The sequence below is a fragment of the Scyliorhinus canicula genome, chromosome 2, assembly GCF_902713615.1.
Source record: "Scyliorhinus canicula chromosome 2, sScyCan1.1, whole genome shotgun sequence".
Lineage (NCBI taxonomy): Eukaryota > Metazoa > Chordata > Chondrichthyes > Carcharhiniformes > Scyliorhinidae > Scyliorhinus > Scyliorhinus canicula.
The window spans coordinates 42320097-42326856 of NC_052147.1; the positions used below are offsets into that span (position 1 = coordinate 42320097).

Consider the following 6760-nt stretch of genomic DNA (forward strand, 5'->3'; position numbering starts at 1 on the left):
CTCTTTCCAGGGCATCCGCCCACGTCCCCTCCTCAATCTCCTCACCCAGCTCCTCCTCCCATTTACACTTCAGCTCCTCCACCGAGGCCTCATCCACCTCCTGCATTACGCGGTATACGTCCAAAATCCTCCCCCCTCCAACCCACACCCCCGAGAGCACCCTGTCCCGTACCCCACGTGGGGGCAGCAGAGGGAACCCCTCCACCTGCCGCCTGGCAAATGCCCTAACCTGCATGAACCTAAACATGTTCCCCGGGGGGGGAGCCCAAACTTCCTCTCTAACTCACCCAGGCTCGCGAACCTCCCATCCACAAACAGGTCCCTCAACCTCCTAATACCTACTCTGTGCCAGCCCAGAAACCCGCCATCGATGCTCTCTGGAACAAACCGGTGGTTCCCCGTATCGGGGACTCCATTGAGCCCCCCACCTCCCCCTTGTGCCGTCTCCATTGCCCCCATATTTTGAGGGTAGCCGCCACCACCGGGCTCGTGGTATACCTCGTTGGAGGGAGAGACAACGGCGCCGTTACCAGCGCCTCCAGGCTCGTGTCCATGCAGGACGCCATCTCCATCCTCTTCCATGCTGCCCCCGCCCCGTCCATTACCCACTTACGCACCATCGCTGCATTGGCAGCCCAGTAGTACCCACAGAGGTTGGGCCACGCCAGCCCCCCCTATCCCTGCCACGCTCCAGAAACACCCTTCTCACCCTCGGGGTCCCGTGCGCCCATACAAATCCCGTAATACTCCTATTGACCCTCCTGAAAAAGGCCTTCAGGATAAGGATGGGGAGGCACTGGAACAGGAAGAAAAACCTTGGGAGCACCGACATCTTGACGGACTGCACCCTGCCCGCCAGCAACAGCGGCAACGTGTCCCATCTTTTGAACTCCTCCTCCATTTGCTCCACCAGCCTAGTGAGGTTAAGCTTGTGAAGGGCCCCCCAGCTCCTAGCCACATGGGCTCCCAGGTATCGAAAGCTCCTCCCCGCCCTTTTCAGCGGGAGCCTACCAATCCCCTCCTCCTGATCCCCCGGGTGCACGACGAACAGCTCACTCTTACCCAGGTTGAGCTTGTACCCAGAAAAGCCCCCAAATTATCTAAGGATCTGCATCACCTCCGGCATTCCCCCCACTGGGTCCGCCACATAAAGCAACAAGTCATCTGCGTATAATGACACTCGGTGCTCCTCCCCACCCCGCACCAGACCCCTCCAATTCCTCAACTCCCTCAGCGCCATGGCCAGGGGCTCAATTGCCAATGCAAAGAGCAAAGGGTACAGGGGACACCCCTGCCTCGTCCCCCGGTACAACCGAAAGTACTCCGATCTCCTCCTATTCGTGGCTACGCTCGCCATCGGGGCCTCATATAACATCCTCACCCAACTGACAAACCCCTCCCCGAATCCAAACCTTTCCAGCACCTCCCACAAGTACCCCCACTCAACCCTATCAAAGGCCTTCTCCACGTCTAATGCTACCACTATCTCCGCCTCCCCTTCTACCGCCGGCATCATTGTAACATTTAGAATCCTACGTATATTGGTGTTCAGCTGCCTTCCCTTCACAAACCCTGTCTGGATCTCATGAATGACCCCCGGCACACAGTCCTCTATCCTTGTGGCCAAGATCTTCGCCAACAGCTTGGCATCCACATTTAACAACGAGATCGGCCTATATGATCCACACTGTAGGGGGTCCTTGTCCCATTTAAGGATCAAGGAAATCAGCGCCCGTGACATGGTCGGCGGCAAAGCCTCCCCCTCCCTTGCCTCGTTAAAGGTCCTAACCAACAGGGGGCCCAACAGGTCTGCATACATTTTGTAAAATTCGACCGGAAACCCATCCGGCCCAGGCGCCTTCCCTGGCTGCATGCTGCCTATCTCTTTGACCAGCTCAATCGGCGCCCCCAGCCCCTCCACCCGTCCCTCTTCCACCTTTGGAAATCTCAGCCTATCCAAAACCCCCCCCCCACCGGGGGCTCTGACCGGTACAGTTCCCCATAAAAGTCCCTGAAGACTCCATTAATGTCCACCCCCCTTCGCACCACATTACCTCCCCTATCCGTCACTCCACCAATCTCCCTGGCCGCGTCTCATTTACGTAGCTGATGCGCCAGCATCCTACTCGCCTTCTCCCCATATTCGTAAACCGCTCCCTGTGCCTTCCTCCACTGAGCTTCCGCCTTTCCGGTGGTCAGCAAGTCGAACTTGGCCTGAAGGCTACGTCGCTCCCCCAACAGTCCCTCCTCTGGAGCCTCCGCGTATCTCCTGTCCACCCTCACCATCTCCCCCACCAACCTCTCCCTCTCTCTTTGCTCTCCCTTCTCCATATGGGCTCGGATGGAAATCAACTCCCCTCTAATCACCGTCATCAATGCCTCCCAAACCATCCCAACCCGGACCTCCCCATTATCATTGGCCTCTAAGTACCTCTTGATACACCCCCGAACCCGCCCGCCCACCTTCTCATCCGCCAGCAGTCCCACCTCCAGGCGCCAGAGCGGGCGCTGGTCCCTCTCCTCCCCCAGCTCAAGGTCTACCCAGTGCGGGGCATGGTCCGAAATGACTATGGCCGAATACTCAGCAAACTTCACCCTCGAAATCAGCCCCCTGCTCAGGACAAAAAAATCAATCCGGGAATAGGCTTTACTCACGTGGGAAAAAAATGAATACTCCCTGGCCCTCGGCCTCACGAACCTCCAAGGATTCACCCCTCCCATCTGGTCCATAAACCCCCTCAACACCTTAGCCGCCGCAGGCCTCCTGCCCGTCCTGGACATGGATCGATCCAATGGGGGATCCAGCACCGTGTTAAAGTCCCCCCCCCCCAGTATCAGGCCCCCCATCTCTAGATCCGGAATGCGGCCCAGCATACGCCGCATAAAACCCGCATCGTCCCAATTTGGGGCATAGACATTCACCAGCACCACCCGCTCCCCTTGCAACTTGCCGCTCACCATCACATACCTCCCTCCACTGTCAGCCACCACCTTTGACGCCTCAAACGACACCCTTTTCCCCACCAGAATCGCCACCCCCCCGATTTTTTGCATCCAGCCCCGAATGAAACACCTGGCCTACCCAGCCCTTCCTCAGTCTAACCTGGTCCACCACCTTCAGGTGCGTCTCCTGAAGCATAGCCACGTCCGCCTTCAGCCCCTTCAGGTGCGTAAACACCCGGGCCCGTTTGACCAGCCCATTCAGCCCCCTCACATTCCAAATTATCAGCCAGATCAGAGGGCTCACTGCCCCCCTCCCCTGCCGACTACCCATAACCCATCCCCTGCCCGCCCCAGGCCAGCTCCCTCCGCTTGGCCCATTCCCCACAGCGGCAAACCCCCCCCCCCCCCCCCCCTCTGCCCCCCCTACATACTCCAGCTCCTTCCTGGCCATTTCAGCTAGGACCCCTCCCAGCCGCGTTACTCCCTCCGTAGCACTCCCGTGAGCCAGCTAACTTCTGCTGACCCCGGCAACTCCCGCCACACCTCCGACCCCCCCCCCTCCCCCCCCCCCCCCCCCAAACGTGGAGCTACTCCTCCTCCCCCAGACCCATCATCAGACCCTCCTCCTCCCCCTCCCGCTCTCGCGCGGGGAAAAAAGCCCACGCTTCTCGGCTCCGACCCCGCCCCCATCCACCCTCAGCACGGGAAACAGAAGAAAAGCCCGCGCTTTCCCTCTGCCCAACCCCGCCCACGCAAAAAAGACAGCACCCCACCCGCCCAAGAACCAACACACAACCAGCTTAAAACAGCATAAAACAGAGACCCTTCCCACCAAAAGTTAACACAGTTATTTACAAACCCCCGACCCTCAGTCAGAGTCCAACTTCTCGGTCTGCACAAAGGCCCACGCCTCATCCGGGGTTTTAAAATAAAAGTGCCGGTCCTTGAAAGTGACCCACAGACGCGCCGGCTATAACATGCCAAACTTCACACTCTTTCTGTGGAGCACCGCCTTCGTCCAGTTGTACCCGGCCCTCCGCTTAGCCACCTCCGCACTCCAGTCCTGGTAGATCCGCACTACCGTGTTCTCCCACTTGCTGCTCTGCTCCTTCTTGGCCCACCTAAGCACACACTTTCGGTCAGCGAACCGGTGGAACCACACCAGCACCGTCCGTGGCGGCTCATTCGGCTTGGGCCTCCTGGCCAGTATTCTGTGGGGGCCCTCAAGCTCCAGGGGCCCCTGGAAGGACCCAGCTCCCATCAGCGAGTTCAGTAAGATGACCACGTAGGCCCCCAGGTCTGACCCCTTCAGCCCCTCCGTGAGGCCCAGGATCCGCAAATGTTTCCGCCTCGAACGGTTCTCCATCTCCACGAACCGCTCCTCCCACTTCTTATGCCTCATGCATCTCCACCTTTACCGCGAGGGCCGCGGCCTCATCCTCTCTTTCGGAGGCTTGTTGTCGGAGCTCCCAGATCTCCACCCCCTGGGCTGCCTGCGTCGCCAGCAGCTTGTCCGCAATCGCCTTCAGCGAGTCTAGCAGCTCCACTTTTAGCTCCTGAAAACATCGCTGGAGAGTCTCCTGCTGCACCTGCGCCCATTGCCTCCATTCCTCGAGGCCTCCGCCGGCCGCCATCTTGATTCTCTTCCCCCGCTTTTTCTTAGGCGCTGCTACCGCTATTTTGCTGGCCCCACTCCTGGTCAAGACCATAGACCACTGGGGATCCGCTGCAGACACCTCCCCACGTCGGGAACCGTCAAGCAAGTACCGCTGGGGGGCCTTAAAAGAGCCCAAAAGTCCGTTCCTGGCGGGAGCTGCCGAACATGCGGCTTAGCTCCGCATAGCCACAACCGGAAGAGCTTTGGGTCTCTTTCTTGAACTCCATGTCAGAGATACTTAACGTTCATTTGGAGCCATGTCTACTGATGACCATTTTCAGGGTATCTGACTCACCAGTGCTGCAGACGTGGGTGAAGGTAGATGTCCTCGCCTTTGCCTTATTAATAGCCTGGACTCGAGTTCTGCTTGGGCAGAGGGGGACCTCATGTTGTTCTTACATTTGGAAAAGGTCAAGTACACCATTAGCAGGTTGGTAGTAGGGTTCTACCTAAGTTGGGGGCCATTCATTTGCTTTATTAAAGAGATAGTCACCGTCAGTTGTTAAGGGATTTAGTTTAGTGTTGGGGGCATGGTTAAGTTAATTGGTGTTCTTGGTTGTTTCTCATGTTCTTTGTCACTGTAACTTGAGTTAATTCTTTTATATTATTTTGTTTATAATGGAACTTTTTCAATAAACATATTTTTAATTAGCTCTACATTCCAGAATTCCCTTCTTGTACTCTACTAACTTGTTACATTTCTTCCTGCCTTCAAAATTTTCCTCAAAACCTACATTTTCAAATACACCTTTGGTCACCTTCCAAAACTACCCCTAACTCTGCCCAATCTTTGTACAACAACAAATTTCCTCTGAAGTACCTTGAAATCCTAAAGCAACAGTTGACGTGCAAGTAGTTGCTGGTTTGTTTTTAAATTAAATTTAACAGTTATCAAAGAAAACATAGAATTTATAGTGCAGAAGGGGGCCATTCAGCCCATCGAGGCTGCACCGACCCTACCTAAGTCCACACCATCCCCATAACCCAGTAACCCCACCCAACACTAATGGCAATTTTGGACACTGAGGGCAATTTAGCACGGCCAATCCACCTAACGTGCACATCTTTGGACTGTGGGAGGAAACCGGAGCACCCGGAGGAAACAGACTCCACACAGACAGTGACCCAAGCCGGGAATTGAACCTGGGACCCTGGAGCTGCGAAGCAATTGTGCTAACCACTGTGCTACCATGCCACCCAAGATCAGAACATCCTTAAGATCAGAACAGACAAATATGAAATTGAATTTTAAGCACAGCAAAAACACTATAAATGCAGTTTTACATAGACCAGATTAGATTGAGATCATCTTGAGGGACCTTAATGGTCATCTCGTCATTGTTGGCCAACTAATTATTTATTGAATTCAACTTCACTACTTAGCAGATTGGAGCTTGAACTCACAATCTCAAGGTTATTACTCCAGTAACCATCAGGCTAATATAGCCCTACATTATAATCAGATGTTGAATGCATTAAGAATGGTGACATTGCTTTACTTTGCATAAAGAATACCGCATATCATGACATACAACAAGGTTTTCAAACTGTTTCCTTTTGATATATGGATTCACACTGTTCAATGGAACATGGCAACAGATTGCCTATGAGCTCTTTATGGTATTACGAACAATGAATCCTCTTTCATCAAGCTTACCTGTTCCAGGTTTCCTCCATATGCCTCTGCTAATTAAAAATGATATACATTTACTGAGCAATATACAGGTTATGTATTTATATATTTTCAAAAAATGTATGCAGTGACAACAATATTGTCAATAAAGATTTCTAAGCCTAACCCAAAAGCAGTTTCTAATCTTAATCCCTAAACCTTTCACCCTAAACTGCAGTGTCAGTAACACAACACAAGGTCAGCAATAGTGTCGATAGTTGGTAATGCAAGTTAACCACAATGTCAATAGTTACTCCAGTATGTACATTTTTATCTCATTAAATATATTATCTTTGCACATACTTCCTGTCGATAAAAACATAATTCTTGTTGGATGGAAGTGTTGGATCGGGTGGATGTGGAGAAACGTTTTTTCTATCTGGGTGAATCTAGAACCAGGCCCACTTTAATTCACGTTCCCAGCTTCCCCATCCCGAATAAACAAACTCCCAGTGTCTACCCTGTCAAATTTCTTCAGAATCATGTAT

At 53.5% G+C, this 6760-nt stretch overlaps 1 protein-coding gene across 1 annotated transcript in view; it reads right to left on the minus strand.

Annotated features, from left to right (window-relative positions):
- Positions 1-6329, minus strand: part of wdr20a (WD repeat domain 20a) — a 143675-nt gene extending 137346 nt beyond the window's left edge. Inside the window, exon 1 of the mRNA XM_038776660.1 lies at positions 6258-6329. The gene's annotated coding sequence lies outside the window, so the exon portion shown is untranslated. The remainder of the gene's footprint in view (positions 1-6257) is intronic.
- Positions 6330-6760: the final 431 nt, after the last annotated feature.